At 39.3% G+C, this 26,730-nt stretch overlaps 1 long non-coding RNA gene across 4 annotated transcripts in view; it reads left to right on the plus strand.

Moving 5' to 3' along the window:
• Positions 1-26,730, plus strand: part of LOC104846354 (uncharacterized) — a 117,153-nt gene that overhangs the window by 838 nt on the left and 89,585 nt on the right. For all 4 annotated transcript variants that reach the window (XR_010321363.1, XR_010321364.1, XR_010321365.1 and 1 more), the window contains exons 2-3: positions 4,030-4,181; positions 25,675-26,033. This is a non-coding gene — a long non-coding RNA (uncharacterized LOC104846354). The remainder of the gene's footprint in view (positions 1-4,029; positions 4,182-25,674; positions 26,034-26,730) is intronic.

Consider the following 26,730-nt stretch of genomic DNA (forward strand, 5'->3'; position numbering starts at 1 on the left):
GGCAGGTCGAATCCACCAGGCGCTCCCTGGAAACCCTATGGGGCAGCTCTACCCTGTGCTGTAGGGCCGCTGTGAATCCGAATCGACGACAACGGGTTTGAGGGTTTTTTTTGTTTGTTTGTTTTTATTAAAGACGCAGCATGAAGGTGAATCATAAAAACAGCGGGAAAAAAATAGAATATTTTGATAGTCTTCGGAAGGGACACGTGCTTATGACAGGAAACCCAGAAGCAAGTTGGGGGGGGGAAGAGGGGGGACAGAACCAAAACCAAACCAGTTGCCCTTAAGTTCATTCCGACCCATGTGTATCAGAATAGAACTGGGTTCCACAGTGTTTTCAGTGACTGATTTTTGGAAGTAGATCACTAGGCCTTTCTTTGGAGGAGCCTTTGGGTGGACTCAAACCACCAACCTTTTGGTTAGCAGCTGAGCACAAAACCATTTGTGCCACCCAGGGACCCCCATATAGAAAAAGACTGGCAGGTATGACTATATAAAATTGCAAGTTTCAGTGGCATGAAAAGGAAACCCTAGTGGTGTAGTGGTTAAGAACTACAGCTGCTAACCAAAAGGTCAGCAGTTCAAATCCACCAGGCACTCCTTGGAAACCCTATGGGGCAGTTCTGCTCTGTCCTATAGGGTTGCTATGAGTCGAAATCGACTCGATGGCAGTTGCTTTGGTTTTTTTGTTTTGGTGTGGTGAAAGTCACCATACTGTTCAAAGATAAGTATAAAATGATAATTTTTTCAATATATGAAGTAGTTAACATCTGTAACTTTAAAAAGTTTCTACAAATCAATAGTGGAAAGAACATAATTTTTAAATGGCCAAAGTTAAGAACATGCAGTTCACAAAAGAAGCCATACAAATGGCCAAGAAACATGAAGAGATCCTTAGCCTTGATGGAGATTAGGAAAATGAGAAATTTAAAATCACCAGTGAGATTATGAATTGTCATGGCCCTTTTATAGAGAACAATTTGATAATATACATTAAAATGTAAGTGTATATAAGCTTTTAAATGTGTCCTAAAGAAATATTTGCATAAATACCAAAATATTTGTTAAGAGATATCCATTGCAGCATTGAAACAGCAAAAAAAAAAAAAAAAAAAAAGGAACCAACATACATGTCCATAAGTAGAGGAACTGTTATATAAATTATGGTACACTCATGCAGTGGAATATTATGCAGCCACTAAAAAGAATGAAATGAACCTAAATATATTAACATATTCCACATGGCCCAAAATATGTTAAGTGAAAGTGAAAATGCATTCCAATATGTAGCATGATGCCATTTTGTAAAAAATATTAAATAGAATTAGAAAAAGATCTGGAAATAAACATGTCAAATTGTGTGCAGTGGTTACCTCTGGGGAGTGTGATTTGAAGGGAGGACTTTCACTTTGTATTTTATGCACATCTATATTATTTGAATGTTTTGCAACACTCATGTATTCATAATTTTTAATAGGTTAAAAAAAAAACTTTATATCTTGGAACCATTATATCTTGCAGCCGTTCCGGGAAACTGACATATTCTATGACTAGTTTCTGTCATCTCCAACAGAGTTTTCATACTAACTAAGAAATGAAAAAAAAAGTTGCAATTACATCTCGAAACACAACTATGCAGTTCATTTACCTCTGCAGAAATGTGTAGACCCTACTTCCTTTTGAATGTTTCTTCCAGTTCTCTGCCCATAAAGGAACATAGAGCCTGAGGAGTGTGGGGCAGCCCATCTATCATGAGATGGGTGCCATGGGCAAGTGACGTTATTAAGTCAACCACCCTACTAGAACACAGCTGCATCCGTTATCCTATAAAGATCCTTTTCTTAAACACTACTGGGGAAGAAGCCTCTCTTGCTCCCTCTCTCTCTCATTGTGTGTGTTTATGTGTGTGTTTTAATTACAAAAAGTACACAGTTGTATAGTATATGTGTATACACAGACACACACACACATAATACAAGAGTGAGAAGTTAAATACTCCCCTCCCACCAGAGATCTATATCCTTCCAGGCTTTTTCCTTTGTACATACCAATATTCATCCATTGAGCCATTCATTGATTCACAATAGTTGCAGAATTCTGAATTGGAAGATACACAATCTTAAAAAAAAAAAAAAAAAAAAGACCCAGAGATCTTTTAAGCTGACTCTTCCGTCTTTCTCCCCAGGACTCTTTTTAAATTTCTTCTAGCTAAGTAACACTACAGCTGTCCTAACTTTGTGTTAGTATAGAAGAAAGTGGGTTTTTAAGACCTAACATGTGCTATGTCTCACTAAAAAATCAGGGAGAACCCCACTTCAATTTAAGTCTTAGAATAACTAAGTCATAAAACTAGCAAAAAGTCTGTAAGGTTCAGAGATGCTAGAATGTCTATCGGAAATTGTGGAGGAAGGAGTAAAAGGCACTAAAGTGGGCAGGCTAAAATTGGTCTACTCAGTAAGTTCAGAAAACGCACTAGCTAATCAAATGCTTTGGGAAGACACATTTAAAGAAAATACAAGTAAGGGGAAACTAGTGTCATTGAAAAACTCAGTAGTGGCTGCCATCTGTCAGGTGGATCTGACAGTAGGAAATGCTTTACAGAATGGGTCTCCCTATTACCAGTGGAAATGACGGGATCCTAAAATAGCAGTGGCCAGCACTTAGCCATCAGAAGCAAGACAGGTGTAATTACCTCAATGATCATCAAGGTCAGAATGTCAGCCAGGGGACTTTGACCTGCAGAAACCTATGGAAATGGCACAAAGAACATAGTTTTCCTAGAGGTAAGGTAGATGGGCAGCCAACAAGGGTATTACTTAGTATATCTACTTAAGAACAGATGAGAGGATGGAGGCCAGCCACCCCAATAGAAAGTTACAATCCCTTGCCAAGTTTCTAGACCTGAGTGAGTTTCAGACCCAGAATCTGTTGACTAAAAATGTGCTGGTTCCCCAGGTGGAAGGACTCTACAATACCAAGACAAGTGTATATAGCAGTGATTCCCTCAGTCATTCCCTGAGGGGGGTTATGGTAATTTATTCAGGTAGCCATATGCTGGGGAAAAGGGCATGCCCAGATTTTTCAAGAGCTGTTGGGTACAAGACCTGGGTCTTGTTATACCTGAGGACCCAAAGTGCCATCGTGGCTCCCCTCTTATTGGGGGCCAGGTAAGAAATAAAGTCCTAGTCCAGTCCATATCGCAGTGGATCCATTGGGTTGATTCACCCAATGGTCACTTCCCTGATTCTTAAGTGTATAATTAGAATGGACATAGTTAACAGTTGGCAGAACTGTCACATAAAATCCTTGACCTTTACAGCAAAAGACATTGTAGTAGGAAAGGCCAAATGGAAGCTCCTGAGACTGCCCCCATTCTTAACCACTAGGGTATATAAGAAATAACCAAAACCAAACCAAACCTAGTGCCGTTGAGTCGATTCCGACTCATAGCGACCCTACAGGACAGAGTAGGACTGCCCATTAGAGTTTCCAAGGAGTGCCTGGCGGATTTGAACTGCCAACCCTTTGGTTAGCAGCCGTAGCACTTAACCACTATGCCACCAGGGTTTCCGTATAAGAAATACCACATAGAAAATATCTAAAATGGAACACGACTGGAAAAAATGAGCAGAACACCAATGAAATGTGGGTCGAGGTCAAGTAGCCTAATATATGTGTAATTGAAGTCCCCGAAGGAGGGAGGAAGACAAAAAAATTTAATAATGAGAAAAAAGTTTCCAAATTGAATGAAAAATAGAAACCCATAGATCCAAGAAGTTAAACGAACCCCAAGCACAGGAAACACAAAGAAAACTACACTGAGACACATTACAAATTACTTAAAATCAATATTAAAGAGAAAATCCTAAAAGCAGCCAGAGAAAAAAGCCACTTCATTTACAGGGGATCAAAGATATGAATAACATCAAACTTCTTGTGAGAAACAGTAAAACCCAGAAGACAGTGGAAAACATCTTTAAAGTACTGAAAAAAAACATTAACTTAAAGTTCTATTTTCTTTTTCAACAGACTTTTTCAGTCATACAAAAGCTGAAAAATTCATCACTGAAAGACCTACATATAAGAAATATTAAAGTTCTTCAAGTAGAAAGAAATTACACCACATGGAAACCTAGACCTACAGAAAAGAATGAAGAGTTCTGGAAATGGTGACTAAGTAGGTAAATATGAAGACCTTGTTTCTTATTATATAAGTATCTTTAAAAATAACTAGCTCTTTAAATAATAACAGTGTTTTGTGGGGTTTATAATGTATTTAGAAGTAAAATGTAGGACAACAAAAGCACAAAGGCCAGGAGGGGAGATATTGGAATATACTTCCGTAAGGTTCTTATCCTATACATGAGCCAATATACTATTACTTGAAGGTAGACAGTGATAAGTAAAAGATGTATACAGTAAGCACCAAACAATCACTAAAATGACACTACAAAAGGTTATAGCTAATAAGACAACCAAAAAAAAAAGTGTTCAATCCAAAAGGAGACAGGAGAAGGAGAACAAAAAGCAAAAAGGACAGAGAGAAAACAAACAGCAGGGTGGTAGACTTAAATCCAACTAGATCAATAGTCACACGAGTATAAATGGCCCAAACACCCCAATTGAAGGCCAGAAATTCTCAAATTAAAAAAGCAAGACCCAACTATATGCTGTCTATGAGATACCCACTTTAAATTTAATGACAAAAAGATTTGAACATGAGTGTTCATAACAGCTTTATTTGTTATTTCCAAAAACTAAAAAAAGGTGGAAGAAGGTAATCATGCCCATCAGCAGGTGAGCAGATTGTTTATATTGTTATATATCCATGCAGTAGAATACTGTTGTCGGTATTAGCTGCCATCTAGTCGACTCCAACTCATAGCAACCTTATGCACAACAATAAAACATTGTCCAGTCCTGCGTCATTCTCACAATCACCAGCATGTTCAAGTCCATCACTGGGGCTACTGTGCCAGTCCATCTCACCAAGGGTCTCCCATGCCCTCATTGGCCCTCTACTTCACCAAATATGATATCCTCCTCTAGTAATTGATCCTTCCTGATGATGTGTCCAAAGCAAGAGAGTTGAACAATGTTCTGTCATGATCTGTATGGTTTTCATTGGCTAATTTTTGCCATTAGATCACCAGGCCTTTTTCCCTAGCCTGTCTTAGTCTGGAATCTCTGCTGAAACCTGTCCTCCATGGGTGACCCTGCTGATATTTGAAATACCAGCCACCACAGTAGGACAGACTGACAGGTGGTGGAATGGAATGCTACTCATCAATAAAAACAAATGAACTGTTGATGCACACAACAACATCGTTAAACCTCAAAATAATTATGTTGAGTGAAAAAGCCAGACAAAAAAAGAGTCAGTGCTATATGATTCCATTTATATTAAATTCTAGAAATGGAAACTAATGCATAGTGATAGAAAAGAGATCTGTGGTCATCTGGTAATGGAGGGGACAGGGAGAGATGGGAGGAAGGGATGCAATGAACACGAGGAAATTTTGGAGGGTGATGGATATGCATATTATCTTCTTGTTATGGCTTCACAAATGTATGCATATGTCAAAACTCATCAAATTGTATGTGCATTTTACTGTAAATTATATCTTGAAAAAGTTATTTTTAAAACAACGTTGCATCCTTGGGGAGGGAGTGACATAAATTGATCCCACTCTCAAAAATTTTAAGGATGCAGTGGTTGTTGTTCCCTTTATAACTCCATTTAATTTACCAATTTTTCCTGTGTAAAAAATTGAATGGATGATGGCAGATGACAGTGGACTACTGCGATGTTGTCCAAGTAATAGCCTCTATTGCATCTACTGTGTTGGATTTAGTATCTTCACTAGAGCAGAATAATGTAACTTTCAGTGGTGTCACTAGGGTTCATATCACCCAGTACAGAACTCATGGTGTCACCCCTCTATGGACCTCCTCCCGTACCAGACCCTACAAAATCCTTAGTAATGTTTTTTGTGCTAATGTTACTCGTAAATTATAATTCCCGTATAGCACCCCTTCTTTTCCTTTAATTACTACTTCATTCTCAAGGTATTGATACAGGTTTTCAAAATCAGCAACTATGAAAACATTAGCAGCAACAAAAAGAACAGTGTGTGCATGTAGCACATGCAGATGCAACCACATGATTCAAAGCATTATTGTAATTGAGAATAATGACAGCTCTGACCAGAGCACATTAGAAAGTTCAAAAAGTAAATTAGCATAGAGTTTTAGCCTTGTAGGTATATTGATACATGTAAGCTGGGCTTACGAAAAATGTTTTCATTTTTATAACTAACTACAGGGATATTTCTATAGACAGTCATTTTGGTGTCACCCCCTCTGACAGTGTCATCCAGTGTGGTCCCCACCCCCACGCTGCTGTAATGTTGCTGCTGGGCACATGGTTTGCAGCTATTGATCTGGTAATACATTCTTTCCCATATCGTTCAAGGTGGATTAGAAGCAGTTTGCATTCACATGGAATAAACAATAGTATTGCCTCAGGGTTATGCTAATTTTCCTACAATAACTAGTCTCTTGTAGAATCCAACTCATTAACCTGAAGCCAAATCAATTCAAATGGCTGAAATGTGGCCCTTTCTAGGCATATCAAATTGCTAAAAATAAAAAAGTAAATATACGCACTAATAGCTAATATGCTTAACACCTTGATGCTATCCAAAAAAAATGCTGTCATAAATGTAGAGACCCACGGTAAAAGAAACTAAAGAAAAATTCTTCAGTAGATCTTCATTGTAACAGGCTGCTGTATCTGAGGATTTTAAGCAAGGACCTCTTATAGAACAGAAAAACAAATTCATGGAGAGATTCAAAGACTACATTACTGGTGCACAGAATCCAGCCCCCAGTTTTGAAAAGACACACTTGATCATGTGGTAAGATCTAGGAGAATAAACTCTATTAAAGCCGGAATGGCCACCTAGTAGCAGCAGATAAAACTTCAGATGGATGCTTACCAAAATCCTTCACAAAACAACACATCGTAGCAGTGACATGTTGGCAACAAATTTAACTGGCAAGTTTTCTAAGATTGCATAAATAGAAACAGATTCTATGCTCATGGATTGAAAGACTTAACATTTTGAAAATGTCGATACTACCCAAAGCATTCTAAAGTGATATAACGCAATCCTGATCCAAATTTCCACAACATATTTTACTGAAATGGAAAAACAAATCGCCAACTTTATATGGAAAGGAAAGAGGTGCCCTGAATAGTCAAAACCATATTGGAGAAGAACAAAGTAGTAGACCTTACACTTCCCCATCTCAAAATTTACTATACAGCCACAGTAATCAAAATAGCCTGGTACTGGTTCAATGAGAGACGACACATAGACCAGTGGAAAAGAATTGAGAACCCAGAAGTAAATCCATCTATGGGCTGCTGATTTTCAACAAGGGGTCAAAATCCATTCAATGGGGGCACAGTAGCAAAAAGATGGAAACAACCTAAGTGCCCATCAGTGGATGAGTGGATAAACAAAATGTGGTATATACATACAATGGAATACTATACAGCTGTAAAGAGTAATGATAAGTTCGTGAAACACAACACAAATGAATCTGGAGGACATTATGCTAAGTGAAATAAGTCAATCAAAAAAAGAACAAATATAGTATTATCCTACTTTTATAAAAGGACAAAAATACGTATACATATGGAAATCAACTTTCTTTGTAGTTTTATAAAAGGACAAAAATACGTATACATATGGAAATCAACTTTCTTTGTGGTTACCAGGAATGGGAAGAAGAGGGAGGAGGAACCATTGTCTAGAATTACTTAATGTGGCCCTTCTAGCCACGGTCTTTGTGACTCACACACAATGATTGGGTGGGACTGTGCAAATAAGGTAATTGTGGCCCACTAAAGGGATTGGTCAGTTTTGCCATCCTGCTAGGCTTAAAAGAGGAACAATTTCAGGTCAAAGAGAGGATCCCACCACCACCAAGGAAAAACAGCCAGTAGCGGAGCATTGTTCTTTGGACCCAGGATCCCTGCTCTAAGCAGCTCCTGGAACCAGGAGATAGAGAGCTGTAATGCTGAAGACAGTGAGAAGCAGTGGGAGAGAAACGGTGGCAGGAGAGACCGGCAGGAGACAGCACAATGGGCTTCCCAGACCATGGAGTGAGAAAGCTGAGTGCCTTGGGAGCGAGGGTTATTGGCGGAGTGGGGTGCCCCTGGGCACCTATTGGCTGAGCTAAAAGAGTTTTGTAACACTTGCCTGAGCATGGCAGAGTCCCAGGGCCGGGGAGAGTCCTGCCTGTGAGCACTACTGGGAAGAGGCCATCCTGATTCCTCAACCTGAATTGTAACCAGTTACTTCCCTAATAAATCCCACAATCCTGTGAGCTCAGTGTGGCCATTGCAATGAATTATTGAACCCAGCAGAGAAGTAGAGAGTGCCATGGGAGGGATGGTTGGTTTCAGAATTGGTAAAGATGGTGGAGAGAGGAGACATGTCTGACCTCTGCGTTATAGGAATCAGCCTTGGGCTATTGCTCTTGATACTCCTTCCCCCTTGTGAAGTTAGAGGAGGTCAGATGCTCCCCCAAGCCATTTTTAAATAATATGTATAAGAAGGTATATGTGTGCATATATATGTGTGTGTGTAGGCGTATCTGTTGGCATATGCATATACATGTTTGTGTGTGCTGCACATGTATTCATACATATAATAAAGCACATAGGGGGCACGGTCACGGATACTTTCCAGACATAACCAAACACTTTGCAGGATTGGTTTACTGGGTTTGAAGGCTTAGCGCCATGGTCTTGTGGTACAACTCAGTCAACTGGCACAACATAGTCCATGAAGTTTATGTTCTGCATCCTAGTTTGCTAAGTGGCATCTGGGGTCTTAAAAGCTTGGAAGTGGCCGTCTAAGATACAGCTATTGGTCTTTACTCACCTAGAGCAAAAGAGAAAGAAGGAAAACAAAGACTCAAAGAAGAAACTAGTGTACAGGACTAGTTGCCTGTATGAATCACAGCTTCATTTATCTTGAGATCAGAAGAACTAAATGGTATCTGGATACCACTACCGACTCTTCTGGCCAGGGAAACAATAGATGGGCCTGGACAGAATGGGATAAAATGGTAGAACAAAACTCAAGTTCTTAAAAAAAAAGTCCAGACTTACTTGACCAGTAGAGACTAAAAGAACCCCCAAGATTACTACCCTGAGATACCCTTTAAATTTTGAACTGAAACCACTCCCAGAGGTCACCTTTCAGCTAAATAACTGACTGGCTCATAAACAATACCACCTGTGAGTATTGTGCTCCTTAAAAAAAAAAAAAAGAATATGTATATCTTTTTTTTTTTTTTTTTTAAGAATTTTGTACCCTAAAGCAAAGATGAGAAGGCCAGGGGGGCAGTGGGGAAGCTGTATTAATGAAAATGGAACAACCAGAATGGAAATAATGAGAATGTTGACACAATGAGTAAAATGTCACCAATGTCACTGAACAATATGTATAGAAATTGTGAAATGGATATCTAATTTGCTGTGTAAACATTGACCAAAAACACAATAAAAAATATATTTTTAAAGTTTTCTAGGATAGCAGAGGATATGGCCAGTTCATGCCTCATCTATAAATAACATAATTCTCAAAAAATTGTAAAGGCACGTCATGAACTGGAGCCTTGCCCTAAAGAGATCTTTGGAATATCTGCAGATGAATTTTATACAACACATTCCTCTATGTCATAAATATATACCAGTAATAGTATGCTGTGAGCCTTGGTGGCACAGTGTTTAAGCCATTGGCTGCTAACTGAAAGGTCAGCAGTAGAAAGATGTGGCAGTCTCCCTTGGAAATCCCGTGGGGCAGTTCTACTCTGCCCTATAGGGTCACTATGAGTCAGAATTGACTCAGCAGCACACAACAATAGTATGCTTATTTTCTGAATGAGTTAAAGCATTGCCCTATTAAAAATCACAGTTCCAGGAGGCGGGGCCAAGGTTGTAGAGTAGTCAGACGCTTCTGGTGAACTGTCTTACAACAAAGACCCGAAAAACAAGTGAAACGATTATATTTATGACAAGCTAGGAGCCCTGAACTTCAAAGGCAAAGTTAGAAAATGGACTGAGTGGCGGGGGAAAAGAGACGGTTCAGAAGTGGAGAGGAGTTGCCGGACCTAAATCACCGGGAACCCTGAGGCTGCAGGGGGTGCGGGTGGTAGCATTCAGCTGCAGTTTCCTCAGGGAGAAACAGCCAGTGGCACAGCCTACTCACACCTCTGGAATCAGAGAAGAATGGCACTCCTGGCAAAAGCTAAGTACTTGCATATATTTTACTGCACCCCCCCAGCCCCCAGGCCGGCTTCAGTGGCTGTCAGTTTCTCTGGGCCTGAGATAGGTCCTGCTGCGCACTCTGAGCCATTCTCCCAGCCTTGGAGAAGGAATAAATTCACAACTGGGGGAAGAGATAATCTGCTAGTTCCACTGATCTGGGGAGCTCAGGACAGAAGTGGCTCCTGTCCAGGCATAAACAGTCCATGGATGTTGAATACCTTTCCCCACTGCATGGACCTGTGTAGGCCTATGTCAGGAAAATAGGCCCTTATTGGCAGACTGCAACTGTTTCAGCTGTGGGGTGGAGAGGTGGGTGTTTGATGTTTGACACCGCCTTGCCTATTAAACAGGGTCCTCACCTACCCACATCAGGGGCCTAAGGACTGGGGGCTCCACTCAGGTCACCTAGCCAACTGTGACAGAGGTCCAAGGATAACTGGTACCTCCCAGTCCTTACAACCAAAAGTATTGGGTGCCCATGGTCCATCTGCAGAACCCACCCACCTGTGTGCTGTAGGGAACAGGGATGGACTTTCCTCACAGACACTCAGGATGGTTGTCAGCCCTCTGCCTTGTTCAGAGCATGACCACCTGCTGCAACCAGATAGAGGTACCTACACCAATCACTCCTGCCCCTCTAAGACTGTAGGACAGAGCTTACACCACACAATTGATGATCAACTGCCTGGATACCTGAGCTGAATCCATACAAGAAAAGTGAATGGACTCCTAGGCTGATATACCTGATAACAGCTCTAGCCATCTGGTAACAGGACGCTAGAGCTTCAAAGGCGAAAATAATCAAACTAGCTTAGTCAAGCAACCTCTTTGGGCATATCAAAACAAAGCAAAGCAAGAAGCTAGGATACAGTAAGCAAACATAAACTAATACAGCAACTTATAGAGGGCTCAGAGACAACAGTAAATATCAAATGACATGAAGAAGCAGACCGTGATTGCTTCAACAAGCTCTCAGAACAAAGAATCAAGAGATCTTCTGGATAAAGGTGCCTTTCTGGAATTACTGGATGCAGAATACAAAAGATTAATATACAGAACTCTTCAAGACATTTGGAACGAGACCAGGAAGGAGAACAGGCAATACACAGAACAAGACAAGGAACACACAGATAAAGCAGTTGAAGAAATTAAAAAGGTTCTTCAAGAACATAAGGAAAAATTTAATAAGCTGCAAGAATCCATAGAGAGACAGCAATCAGAAATTCAGAAGATTAACCATAAAATAACAGAGTTAGACAACTCAGTAGAAAGTCAAAGGAACAGAATTGAGCAAGTGGAAGGCAGAATTGCTGAGACTGAAGATAAAGCACTTGACACCAATATATTTGAAGAAAAATAGACAAAAGAATTTTTTAAAAAAGAAGAAACTCTTAAGAATCATGTGGGACTCTATCAAGAGAAATAACCTATGAGTGAGTGGAGTACCAGAACAGGGAGGGATAACAGAAAATACAGAGAGAATTGTTGAAACTTTGTTGGCAGAAAATTTCCCTGATATCGTGAAGGATGAGAAGATATCTATCGAAGGTGCTCATCGAACTCCACATAAGGTAGATCTTAAAAGAAAGTCACCAAGACACATTGTAATCAAACATGCCAAAACCAAAAATAAAGAGAATTTTAAGAGCAACTAGGGATAAACGAAAAGTCACCTACAAAGCAGAGCCGTTAAGAAAAAGCTCAGACTACTCGGCAGAAACCATGCAGGCAAGAAGGCAATGGGATGACTTATATAAAGCATTGAAGGAAAAAAATAGCCAGCCAAGAATCATATATCCAGCAAAACTGTCTCTCAAATATGAAGGTGAAACTAGGACATTCCCAGATAAACAGAAGTTTAGGGAACTGGTAAAAATCAAACCAAAACTATAAGGAATACTAAAGGGAGTTCTCTGGTTAGAAAATTAATAATATCAGATATCAACCCAAGACTAGAACACTGCACAGAGCAATCAAATGTCAACCCAGGTAGGGAAATCACAAAAATAAATCAAAATAAAAAAACACTCAAAACAGGGAAACAGCAATGTTATTATGTAAAAGAAGACAACATTAAAACAATAAAGAGGGACTAAGAAATGTAGTCATAGGTCTTTCATATGGAGAGGAAGACAAGGTGATATAAAAGAATAAAAGTTAGGCTTAAACTTAGAAAAATAGGGGTAAATATTAAGGTAACCACAAAGGAGACTAACAATTCTACTCAACAAAATAAAATGCAAGGAAAAAATAGAGACTCAGCAGAAAAAAAATCAACAAAAATGAGTAGGAAGAAAAAGACCATATAGAAAGATAAATTACTCAGCACAAAAAATTAATTGGGAAAAAGAAACTGTCAACAACATATGAAAAAAGACATCAAAATGACAGCACTAAACTCATACATATCCATAATTACACTGAATGTAAATGGACTAAGTACACCAGTAAAGAGACAGAGAGTGGCAGAATGGATAAAAAAAACCACGATCTGTCTATATGCTGCCTACAAGAGACACACCTTGGACTTAGAGACACAGACAAACTAAAACGCAGAGGGTAGAAAAAATTTATCAAACAACAATCAAAAAAGCAGGAGTGGCAATATTAATTTTTTTAAGGAGTTCTTTTTTGTTGTGGTGAAAATATACATAACAAAACGTACACCAACTCAACAATTTCTACATGTACACTTAAGTGACATTGATTACATTCTTCAAGTTGTGCAACCATTCTCGACCCTAAGCAAAAACTCCCCCTTTCCTCTTCCCTCCCACTCTGGTAACCACTAATCCTTGGTTTCTGTATATTTGCTTATTTTATATAGCTGAGATCATACAGTATTTGTCCTTTTGTGACTGACTCATTTCACTCAGCATCATGTTTTCAAGGCTCACCCAAGTTGTGGTACACATTAGAACTTCATTATTCTTTATGGCTGAGTAGCATTTTTTTTTTTAATTTTTGGCAATATTAATTTCTGACAAAATAGACTTTAAAGTTAAATCCACCACAAAGGATAAGGAAGGACACTATATGATGATTAAAGGGACAATATACAAGGACGATATAACTACATTAAATATTTATGCACCCAATGACAGGGCTGCAAGATACCTAAAAAAAAAACTCTAAAAGCATTGAAAAGTGAGATAGACAGCACCTTAATTATAGTAGGAGACTTCAACACACCACTTTCAGTGAAGGCCAGAACATCCAGAAAGAAGCTCAGTAAAGACACGGAAGATCTAAATGCCACAATCAACCAACTTGACCTCGTAGACATATACAGAACACTCCACCCAACAGCAGCCAAGTATACTTTCTTTTCCAACACACATGGAACATTCTCTAGAGTAGACCACATATTAGGTCATAAAGCAAGCCTTAGCAGAATCCAAAGCATCAAAATATTACAAAGCATCTTCTCTGACCATAAGGGCATAAAAGTAGAAATCAATAACAGAAAAAGCAAGGAAGAGAAATCAAACACTTGGAAACTGAACAATACCGTGTTTGAAACCTACTGGGTTACAGAAAACATCAAGAATGGAATTAAGAAATTTGTAGAATCCAATGAGCATGAAAACACTTCCTATCAGAACCTTTGGGACACAGTGAAAGCAGGGCTCAGAGGTCAATTTATATCAATAAATGCACACACAAAAAGAAGAAAGGGCCAAAATCAAAGAATTATCCCTACAACTTGAACAGATATAAAGAGAGCAACAAAAGAAACCCTCAGGTGCCAGAACAAAGAAAATAATAAAAATTAGAGCAGAATTAAATGAAATGGAGAACAGAAAAACAATTAAAAGAGTTAACAGGACCAAAAACTGGCTCTTTGAAAAAGTTAACAAAATTGATAAACCATTGGCAAAACTGACCAAAAAAAAAAAACAGGAGAGGAAGCAAATAACCCAAATAAGAAATGAGAGGGACGATATTACAACAGACCCAACTGAAATTAGAAGAATCATACCAGATTACTATGAAAAATTGTACTCTAACAAATTTGAAAACCTGGAAGAAATGGATGAATTTCTAGAAACACACTACCTACCTAAACTAACACAAACAGAGGTAGAACAACTAAATAGACCCATAACAAAAGAAGAGACTGAAAAGGTAATTTAAAAACTCCCAACAAAAAAAAAGCCCTGGGCTGGACGTCTTCACTGCAGAGTTCTACCAAACTTTCAGAGAAGAGTTAACATCACTACTACCAAAGGTATTTCAAAGCCGAGAAAAGGACGGAATACTCCCAAACTCATTCGGTGAAGCCAGCATATCCCTGATACCAAAACCAGGTAAAGACACCACAAGAAAAAGAAAACTACAGACCTATATCCCTCATGAACTTAGATGCAAAAATCCTCAACAAAATTCTAGCCAATAGAATTCAACAACATATCAAAAAAATAATTCACCGTGACCAAGTGGGATTCATACCAGGTATGCAGGGATGGTTCAACATTGACAAACAATTAATGTAATCCATCATATAAATAAATCAAAAGACAAGAACCACATGATCTTATCAATTGATGCAGAAAAGGTATTTGACAAAGTTCAACACCCACTCATGATTAAAAAAAAAAAAAAACTCTCAGCAAAATAGGAATAGAAGGGAAATTCCTCAACATAATAAAGGGCATTTATACAAAGCCAACAACCAACATCATCCTAAAAAGAGCAAGTCTGAAAGCATTCCCCTCGAGATCGGGAACCAGACAAGGATGCCCTTTATCACCACGCTTATTCAACATTGTGCTGGAAGTCCTAGCCAGAGCAGTTAGGCTAGATAAAGAAATAAAGGGCATCCAGATTGGCAAGGAAGAAGTAAAAGTACCTCTATTTGCAGATGACATGATCTTATACACAGAAAACCCTAAGGAATCCTCAAAAAAACTACTGAAACTAATAGAAGAGTTCAGCAGAGGATCAGGATACAAGTTAAACATACAAAAATCAGTTGCATTCCTATACACCAACAAAAAGAACATCAAAGAGGAAATCACCAAATCAATACCATTTACAGTAGCCCCCAAGAAGATAAAATACTCAGGAATAAATCTTACCAGAGACGTAAAAGACCTATACAAAGAAAACTACAAGACATTACCACAAGAAACCAAAAGAGACCTACATAAGTGGAAAAACATACCTTGCTCATGGATAGGAAGACTTAACATTGTAAAAAATGTCTGTTTTACCAAAAGCAATCTGTAGATACAATGCACTTCCGATTCAAATTCCAACATTTTTTAATGAAATGGAGAAACAAATCACCAACTTCACGTGGAAGGGAAAGAGGCCTTAGATAAGTAAAGCATTACTGAAAAAGAAGAACAAAGTGGGAGGCCTCACTCTACCTGATTTTAGAACCTGCTATTTTTTTTATACTGCCACAGTATGACTTGATGGCAATAGGGTTTTATACTGCCACAGTAGTCAAAAACAGCCTGGTAACTGGAACAACAACAGACACATAGACCAATGGAACAGAATTGAGAATCCAGACATAAATCCATCCACATACGAGCAGCTGTATTTGATAAAGGCCCAAAGTCAGTTAAATGGGGAAAAGACAGTCTCTTTAACAAATGGTGCTGGCATAACTGTATGTTCATCTGCCAAAAAATGAAACAAGACCCATACCTCACTCCATGCACAAAAATGAACTAAAAATGGATCAAAGACCTAAATATAAAATCTAAAATGATAAAGATCATGGAAGCAAAAGTAGGGACAACGCTAGGAGCCCTAATACATGGCACAAACAGTATACAAAACATTACTGCCAATGCAGAAGAGAAACTAGATAACCGAGAGCTCCTAAAAATCAAACACCTGTGCTCATCCAAAGACTTCACGAAAAGAGTAAAAAGATTACCTATAGACTGGGAAAAAAATTTTAGTTATGGGATTTCTGATCAGCGTCTGAGCCCTAAAATCTACATGATACTTCAAAAACTCAACTACAAAAAGACAACCCAATTAAAAAATGGGCAAAAGATATGAACACACACTTCATTGAAGAAGACATTCAGGTAGCTAACAGAGACATGAGGAAATGCTCACGATCATTAGCCATTACAGAAATGCAAACCAAAACTACAATGAGATTCCATCTCACTCCAGCAAGGCTGGCATTAATCCAAAAAACACAAAATAATAAATGTTGGAGAGGTTGTGGAGAGACTGGAACACTTATACACTGCTGGTGGGAATGTAAAATGGTACAACCACTTTCGAAATCGATTTGGCGCTTCCTAAAAAAAGTAGAAATAGAACCACCATACAATCCAGCAATCCCACTCCTTGGAATATATCCTAGAGAAATAAGAGCCTTTACACGAACAGATATACACACACCCATGTTCATTGCAGCATTGTTTACAATAGGAAAAACATGGAATCAACCAAGGTGCCCATCAACAGATGAGTGGATAAATAAATTATGATATATTCACCCAGTGGAATACTATGTATCAATAAAGAACAATGATGAATCCATGAAATGTTTCATAACATGGAGGAATCTGGAAGGCATTATGCTGAGTGAAATGAGTCAGTTGCAAAAGGACAAAGATCGTATGAGACCACTATTATAAGAACTCGAGAAATAGTTGAAACAGGGAAGAAAATATTCTTTGATGGTTATGAGAGCAAGGAGGGAGGGAGAGGGATTTTCACTAATTACATAGTAGATAAAAACTATTTTAGGTGAAGGGAAAGACAACACACAATACAGGACGGGTCAGCACAACTGGACTAAACCCAAAGCAAAGAAGTTTACTGAATAAACTGAATGCTTCAAAGTTCAGTGTAGCAGGGGCGGGAGTTTGGAGACCATGGTTTCAGGGGACATCTAAATCAATTGGCATAGTAAAATCTATTAAGAAAACATTCTGAAGAGTGGCATCTGGGTTTGTAAATGCTAGCAAGCAGCCATCTAAGATGCATCAATTGGTCTCAACCCACCTGGAGCAAAGGAGAATGAAGAACACCAAAGACACAAGGTAATTATGAGCCCAGGAGACAGAAAGGGCCACATAAACCAGAGACTACATCAGCCTGAGACCAAAAGAACTAGATGGTGCCCAGCTACAACTGATGACTGCCCTGACAGAGAACCCCTGAGGGAGCAGGAGAGCAGTGGGATGCAGACCCCAAATTCTCATAAAAAGACCAGACTTAATGGTCTGACTGAGACTAGAAAGACCCCAGGGGTCTTGGTCCCCAGACCTTCTGTTAGCCCAAGATTGGAACCATTCCCAAAGTGAACTCTCCAGACAGGGATTGGACTGGACAATGGGATAGAAAATGATACTGGTGAAGAATAAGCTTCTTGGATCAAGTAGACACGTGAGACTATGTTGGCATCTCCTGTCTGGAGGGGAGATGAGGGGACAGAGGGGGTCAGAAGCTGGCCGAATGGACATGAAAATATAGAGTGGAGGGAAGGACTGTGCTGTCTCATTTGTGGGAGAACAATTAGGAGCATATAGCAAGGTTTGTATAAATTTTTGTATGAGAGACTGACATGATTTGTAAACTTTCACTTAAAGCACAATAAAAATTAAAAAAAAAAATTTCTGCATCCCACTTTGGAGAGCAGCGTCTAGGGTCTTAAACGCTAGCAAGCGGCCATCTAAATTGCGTCAATTGGTCTCAACCCACCTAGAGCAAAGGAGAATGAAGAACACCAAAGACACAAGGTAATTATGAGCCCAAGAGACAGAAAGGGCCACATAAACCAGAGCTACATCAGCCTGAGATCAGAAGAACTAGATGGTGTCCGGCTATAAAGGATGACTGCCCTTACAGGGAACACAACAGAGAACCCCTGAGGGAGCAGGAGAGCAGTGGGATCAGACCTCAAATTCTCGTAAAATGACCAGACTTAATGGTCAGACAGAGAGTAGAAGGACCCCGGAGGTCATGGTTCCCAGACTTTCTGTTAGTCCAAGACAGGAATCATTTCCAAAGTGAACTCTTCAGACAGGGATTGGACTGGACTATGGGATAGAAAATGATACTGGTGAGGAGTGAGCTCCTTGGATGATGTAGACACATGAGTCTATGTGGGCAGCTCCTGTCTTGAGGGGAGATGAGAGGGCAGAGCGGGTCAGAAGCTGGCGGAATGGACACAAAAAGAGAGAGTGGAGGGAAGGAGTGTGCTATCTCAGGGAGAGAGCAACTAGGAGTATATAGCAAGGTGTATATAAATTTTTGTGTGAGAGACTGACTTGATTTGTAAACTTTCACTTAAAGCACAATAAAAAATTTAAAAAAAATCACAGTACCTACATTGGCCAAAAAAAAAAAACTTTTTGATTTCATCTTCCATACTTGGGACATTCTAATTTATCTACCTAGTAATAGAAAACATTTTACTGAGACAATTATTCATGAATTATTAGTAAAGGTTGATCTTTACTAAAAAAGTTTATTGCCTTATCACCCTCATGCATCTAGAAAAAATGGCAGGAAACTTATTAGAATTTGAATGTTATATTATTAAAGAAGTTAAGGTGAGGTTTTTCAGAGAACCCCCAGAAGTAGATGATAGATGGAAGTTGACTGCTGACCCAAGAGCCTTAGTATAAGTAGATGACAGCTTCCACCAAGACCACTGAAAAAGATTTTCCTACATAAATGAAACCACTGATTGTCGCTCTCTTTTGAAACCTTTTTTTCTTTATCCTTTTGTCAGTTTTTTTTCTCTTGTTCAAAGTTATGCACAGTATCTTAGCCTATTACATTTATCTTAAAAATAATAACTTGCCTAACTTTGTAATTCAGCTATCTCAAGCTATTTCTTGGGCAACCATGTTAAAAATGATAAAAAAGTATGTTACACTAACCTTGGCAATAATAATACTCTGTAGGTAATACACCCTCACACGTCTGTCAGTACTGTGGTGGCTTGTGTGTTGCTGGAAGCTATGCACCAGTATTTCAAGTATCAGCAGGGTCACTCATGGTGGACAGGTTTCAGCAGAGCTTTCAGACTAGGATAGACTAGGAAGAAGGACCTGGTGGTTCACTTCTGGAAAAATTGGCCGGTGAAAACCTTATGAATAACAGTGGAATATTGTCTTGTATAGTGCTGGAAGAGAGCCCCTCAGGTTGGAAGTCACTTGAAATACAACTGGGGAAGACCTACCTCCTCAAAGCGTAGTTGACCTTAATGACATGGATGGAGTCAAGTTTTTGGGACCTTCATTTGCAGAGGTGGCACAACTCAAAAACGGAAGAAACAGCTGCAAACATCCATTAATAATTAGAATGTGAAATGTGCAAAGTACCAATCTAGAAAAATTGGAAGTCGTCAAAAATGAAATGGAATACATAAATATCAATATCCTAGGCATTACTGAGCTGAAATGGACTGGTATTGGCCATTTTCATTTGGACAATCCTATGGGCTACTAAGCCAGGAATGACACCATGAAGAATGGTGTTGCATTCATCATCAAAAAGAACATTTCAAAATTGATTCTGAAGTACAGCACTGTCAGTGATAGAATAATATCCATACGCCTACAAGGAAGGCCAGTTAATATGACCGTTATTCAGACTTACACACCAACCACTAATGCCAAAGATGGGGAAATTGAAAACTTTTACCAACTTCTGCAGTTGAAATTGATCAAACATGCAATCAAGATGCATTGATAATTACTGGTGATTGGAATGCGAATGTTGGAAACAGAGAAGAAGGACTGGTAGCTGGAAAATATGGCCTTGGTGATAGAAATGATGCTGGAGAGCACACAGTAGAATTTTGCAAGACCAACAAATTCTTCATTGCAAATATCTTTTTCGAACAATATAAACAGCCACTATACATGTGGACCTCACCAGATGGAATACACAGGAGTCAAATTGACTACATCTGTGGAAGGAGATGATGGAGAACCTCAACATCATCAGTCAGAACAAGTCCGGGACTGACTGTGGAAGAGACCATCAGTTGCTCACATGCAAGTTCGACTTGAAGCTGAAGAAAATTAAAGCAAGTCCACGACAGCCAAAATACGACCTTGAGTATATCTCATCTGAATTTAGAGACCACCTCAAGAATAGATTTGCCGCTTTGAACACTAATGACTGCAGACCAGATGAGTTGTGGGATAATATCAAGGACATTATACCTGAGGAAAGCAGAAGGCCATTAAAAAGACAGGAAAGTAAGAAAAAAACAAAATGGATGTCAGAAGAGACTGAAACTTGCTCTCGAACATAGAGTAACTCAAGTGAAAGGAAGAAATGATGATGTAAAAAAGTTGAACGGAAGATTTCAGAGGCCTGCTCAAGAAGACAAAGTAAAGTATTATAATGACATGTGCAAAGACCTGGAGTTGGAAAACCAAAAGGAAAGAACACAGTCTGCATTTCTCAAGTGGAAAGAACTAAACAAAAAATTCAAGCCTCAAGTTGCAATAGTGAATGATTCTACAGGAAGAAGATTGAATGATGCAGGAAGCATCAAAAGAAGATGGAAGGAATACACAGAGTCACTGTACCAAAAATATTGGCTGACATTCAGCCATTTCAGGAGGTAGCGTATGATCAAGAATCGATGGTACTGAAGGAAGAAGTCAAAGCTGCACTGAAGGCAGTGGTGAAAAACAAGGCTTCAGGAATTGACAGAATAGCAGTTGAAATGTTTCAACAAAAGGATGCAGCACTGGAGGTGCTCACTCCTCTATGTCAAAAAATTTGAAAGACAGTTTCCTGGCCAACCAACTGTAAGAGATCCATATTTGCGTCCATTCCAAAGAAAGATTATCCAACAGAATATGGAAGTTAGTGAACAATATCATTACTATCACACACAAGTAAAATTTTGCTGAAGATCACTGAAAAGTGGTTGCAGCAGTACATCAACAGTGAACTGCCAGAAGTTCAGTTCAGAGAGGACATGGAAGGAGGGATATCATTGCTGATGTCAGATGGATCTTGGTTGAAAGCAGAGAATGTCAGAAAGATGTTTACCTGCATTTTATTGACTATGCAAAAGCATTCAACAGTGCGAATCATAAAAAAAAAAAAATTTGGATAACACTGTGAAGAATGGGAATTCCAGAACATTCAGTTGTACTCATGAGAAACCTGTACGTGTACCAAGAGACAGTCATTGAAACAGAACAAGGGGATCCTGCGAGGTTGAAAGTCAGGAAAGGTGTGTGTCAGGGTTATATCCTTTCACCATACTTATTCAATCTATATACTGAGCAAATAATCTGAGAAGCTGGGTTATATGAAGATGAACGTGGCATCAGAATTGGAGGAAGACATATTAACAACCTTTGATATGCAGATAACACAACCTTGCTTACTGAAAGTGAAGAGGACTTGAAGGTCTTATTGATGAAGATCAAAGACCACAGCCTTCAGTCTGGATTACACCTCAACATAAAACAAAAATCCTCAGAACTGGACCAATAAACTACATCATGATAAATGGAGAAAATATTGAAATTGTCAAAGATTACATTTTACATGGATCCACAATCAACACCTATGGAAGCAGCAGTCAAGAAATCAGACAATGTATTGCATCAGGCAAATCTGCTGCAAAAGACCTCTTTAAAGTGTTGAAAAGCAAAGATGTCACGTCACTTTCAGGACCAAGGTGCGCCTGACCCAAGACACGGTATTTTCAATCGCCTTGTATGCATGTGAAAGCTGGATAATTACTAAGGAAGACCGAAGAAGAATCGATGTCTTTGAATTATGGTTTTGGTGAAGAATATTGACTATACCATGGACTTCCAGAAGAACGAACAAATCTGTCTTGGAAGAAGTACAGCCAGAATGCTCCTTGAAAGGAAGAATGGCAAGACTTTGTCTCGAGTTCTTTGGACATGTTATCAGGAGGGACCAGTCCCTGGAAAAGGTTATCATGCTTAGTAAAGTAGAGGGTCAAAGAAAAAGAGGAAGACCCTCAATGAGATGGATTGACACAGTGTTTGCGACAATGGACTCGAGCATAGCAACAATTGTGAAAATGGCACAGGACTGGGGCAGTGTTTGGTTCTGTTGTACGTAGGGTTGCTATGAGTCAGAACTGATATGACAGCACCTAATAACAATAACAACAACAGGTAATACCTAGATGAAGAATAGTGCCCTTGTACTGGGTGAAGGAAATACAGGTATTCTTGGAATTCAGCAACAACCAAAGACAATATAGTCCCCCTAAGGTTGACCATGGAGCCCTGGTGGCTCAGTGGTTAAGAGTTAGGTTGCTAACCAAAAGGCCTGCAGTTCAAATCTACCAGCTGCTCCTTAGAAACATTATGGGGCAGTTCTACTCTGTTCTATAGGGTCACTATGAGTTGGAATCAACTCAACAGCAATGGGTTTGGTTTACGGGTAAGGTTGACCAAGTATCTTTTGATCAGCTTGGTATTTTTCCTATATGAATCAAGCTCTTCCAGGCCAACCCAGGATGAAGATCACTTGTTCTATGTGGCTAGTAATATGTCTTCTGAGTGTCACTTGCCTGACAAAGAGTCCAAAAGAATAAAGCCATTTATGGACTTCTGATGATAATGGTTCTACTATAGGATTAGAAAATATGTCATCAAAATTGTGTCCCACACTTTAGCTGATGTAATACATACAGCCCATTCCCTGGGTAGAGAACAAACAAGTTTAAATTCTTAGATGAGTAATAAAATGGCATTGGATTTTCTTTGGGCTAAACAAGAGGGAATCTGTGCCACTGCTAACACTTCATATTATACTTGGATTAACACTACAGGTGAAATGGAACAGTTTACATCTAAGCTAAAAGAAAAGATAACGTGGCTATCTAAGGTTAAACTCAAGAAGATGTTTGAATGTGTATGATCATTAACGTTATGTGTCAACTTGGCTAGGCCATGATTCTCATTATTATGTAATTATCCTCTGTTTGTAATCTGATGTAAGGGGAGTTTCCTTGGATTAACACTACAGGTGAAATGGAACAGTTTACATCTAAGCTAAAAGAAAAGATAACGTGGCTATCTAAGGTTAAACTCAAGAAGATGTTTGGATGTGTATGATCATTAATGTTATGTGTCAGCTTGGCTAGGCCACGATTCTCATTATTATGTAATTATCCTCTGTTTGTAATCTGATGTAAGGGGAGTTTCCTTGGGGTGTGGCCTACATCCAATATATATAGGTATTCCTGGCAAAGCTGTCTTTTTTATTATTGTTATTATTATTTTTTATTGTACTTTAGGTGAAGATTTACAGAACAAACTAATTTCTCATTAAACAGTTAGTACAGATACTGTTTTATGACATTGGTTAACAACCCCGTGACATGTCAACACTCTCCCTTCTCGACTTTGGATTCCCTATTACCAGCTTTCCTGTTCCCTTCTGTCTTCCAGTCCTTGCCCCTGGGCTGGTGTCCCCCTTTAATCTCGTTTTGTTTTATGGGCCTGTCCAATCTTTGGCTGAAAGGTGAACCTCAAGAGTGACTTCATTACTGAACTGAAAGGGTGTCCGAAGGCCATACTCTCAGTGTTTCTCCAGTCTCTGTCAGGCCAGCAAGCTTGGTCTTTCTTGCTGAGTTAGAATTTTGTTCTACGTTTTTCTCCAGCCCTGTCCAGGACCCCCCATTGTGATCCCTGTCAAAAGCTCTCTCTCTCTGTCTCTCTCGATCCTGCATCTGACTCATCATCTGACCTCTGGTTCGTTGGAGTGAGCCAGCAGCCTGCCATCTGATGTACCAATTTTGGGTTTCTCAGATGCTGCAACCATATGAGTCAGGAGAAGCCTCCAGCCTGATGCCTGACCCACAGATTTGGGACTTGCCAGCCTCCAAAGCTGCATGAGCCATTTCCTGGAAATAAATCTCTATATATATACAGTCACCCCTCAGTATCTATGGAGGATTGGTTCCAGGACCCCCTCCGGTACCAAAAACCAAGGATGCTCAAGTCCCTTATATAAAATGACATAATATTTGCATATAACCTACACACATCCTCCCGTATACTTTAAATCATCTCTAGATTACTTATAATACCTAGTACAATGTAAATGCTGTGTAAATAGCAATGTAAAGTGCTATGTAAATAGCACCTTATGATCCCTCTTAGCCTTTGAGGGATTGCTCTGTCTACTTAATTGCTTTTTAGGAGCCATCTTTTTTCATAGAAACAAAGGATGCACACAACACAAGTAGCGAAGGAAGACACAAGGTGAGGCACACAATGTTCAAACAACAAGTGCTAGAGAGAGATTGAGGATCTGTGAAATGGTGGAGGCCTTAGAAGGGTATGCCTACACATCATTTCATTATGTGGATTCAGCATGGTGCTCAGCACGCAGCAAACTCAAGTTTTGCTTTTGGGAACCTTTTTTTTTTTTTCCCAAATATTTTGAATCCGTGGTTGGTTGGACCCATGGTTGTGAAACCCATGGATGAGAAGGCCAACTGTATATGCTTCACTGGTTTTACTTCTTTAGAGAACCCAGCCTAAGACAACATGTTTTCTTGGTCAGGCGTGAGAGATCTTGGGTCATATTTCCAGAGTGCTTTCAAGACTCTTCTTATAATATTTCCAGTTATTCTTGTATATCTCATGGTCGCTTGATGTCTGTTGTCTGAAGTCTTAACTTCATCTACACAGCCATTAATCCTACTGATTTGTCAAAGACAAAAACAAGATAAAATCATGTTGACTGACACTTTAACTAAAAATCAGACTTTTGAAAATGAAACTTCCTTTTCAAGGAAAATCAACAATAATGGTAAACATCTGGATAGTTCTTGTTGGTCTCTCCTGTAGTTTTGGCTCTGTGAACACCAAAAAAGAGAACTGAGAATTTAAAAGGTTTCCACACTCTTATGAAAAGATTGGTTGTTCTGAGGCCATGGTATCAAACAAGAATCCATACTAAACCTGTCTAATCAATAAATGGTAGTTCTATACCCATGGTAACAAATAATCACCAGAACTGGTTTTAAACTCTTTTAATCAGTCAACAATAATTTATATCAGTGAACATGCTTTTGTAAGCCAAACATTCAGTGATAGTCTCTGAAAGTCAGTCATTTAGGATTTGACTCATTCCGATGAATATATTTCTGAATGCTAGCCAAAGAACAGTCTCACTCAGTTAACTGCACTTCTAAGGATTATGTCAACCTACTTACACTTCTGAAAAGCCACCAATCCCTCAATTCCATGCTTCTCCTAAGACTTTAAGATCAGAAGTCTGCTCTGCTTGGAGAAATTGTACCTGACTAGCATATACTTGAGTAAGTAATAAATAAAGCTTTGTGTTTTTTGTTTTAGATATTGAGTGGTGGTTTCATCTACTGATACATGGAAGGCTACTAGCTCTGAGTGGATCCAGAAAAAGAAAGGGCTCTGCAGCAGCTTCAGGCTGCCGTATAACTGGCCCTTGCTACTTGGACCATTTGACTCAACTTATGGCCTGTTACTGGAGGTGTCTTTGGCAGAGAAAGATGCCATATGGAACTTCTGATAATTCTCAACAGAAGAATTGCAGCTTAGACACCTAGTGTTTTGGAGCAAGACCATACCAGCCCACTAGAAACTGAGTGTCTGAGCATAAGACATTGAATGACCATCTAGCTTGAACTTCCCATTATGAATTTGGTTCTGTCAAACTCACTAGGTTAAAAGATCAGGTAAGTCCAGCAGTAATCCATCATAAAATGGTAGTAGCACATCTGGGATCAAGCCTGAGAAGGTCTAGAGGGCACGAGTAATGGCACAGTTCGGCAGCGGTAATGGTTATTAATCATCATGAAGAGATAGGGCTGGTATTACATAACGAGAGCAGCAAGAAATGTTTGCCATTCAGGTGATTCACTGGGGCATCTCTTGGTACTCTCATGTTCAGTTGAACTATAAATGGGCAGTTACAGCAACCTTGATGTCAGGTGACCAGAGGACCAGTGTCCTTAGAAATAAGGATTTGGGTCAACTCACCAGGTAAGACAAAGGCAAGCCAAAGGGGAGAGGGATTTAAAATGGATGGAGGAAGAGGTAGGTAATGAGTATCAGTTACAACTCAGGACCAAATGCAGCAACAGAGGCTATAGTTTATTCTACTAATCCTGCTCTTGTAAGTTTTGTCAGAAGTTGTAACCAACTAGAATCCTGGAGAAGCTATGCCTGGGCAGAGTGAATTTAATGTGAGATGCAAGTGCAACTGATTGGTGCAAGGGGTGGACTGTAGTGGACCAGTGCATACATCCCTCAGCTACTATTAAGATTGGCTTATAACAACTCACAGTTGCTCCCTCTGGAGAACTGCTATTCCCCTCACCTAGGAGATTATGCCCGATAACTAATTGATACATGGCTACAAAAAACTGGCTC

This window comes from Loxodonta africana, chromosome 3 (assembly GCF_030014295.1).
Source record: "Loxodonta africana isolate mLoxAfr1 chromosome 3, mLoxAfr1.hap2, whole genome shotgun sequence".
NCBI lineage: Eukaryota > Metazoa > Chordata > Mammalia > Proboscidea > Elephantidae > Loxodonta > Loxodonta africana.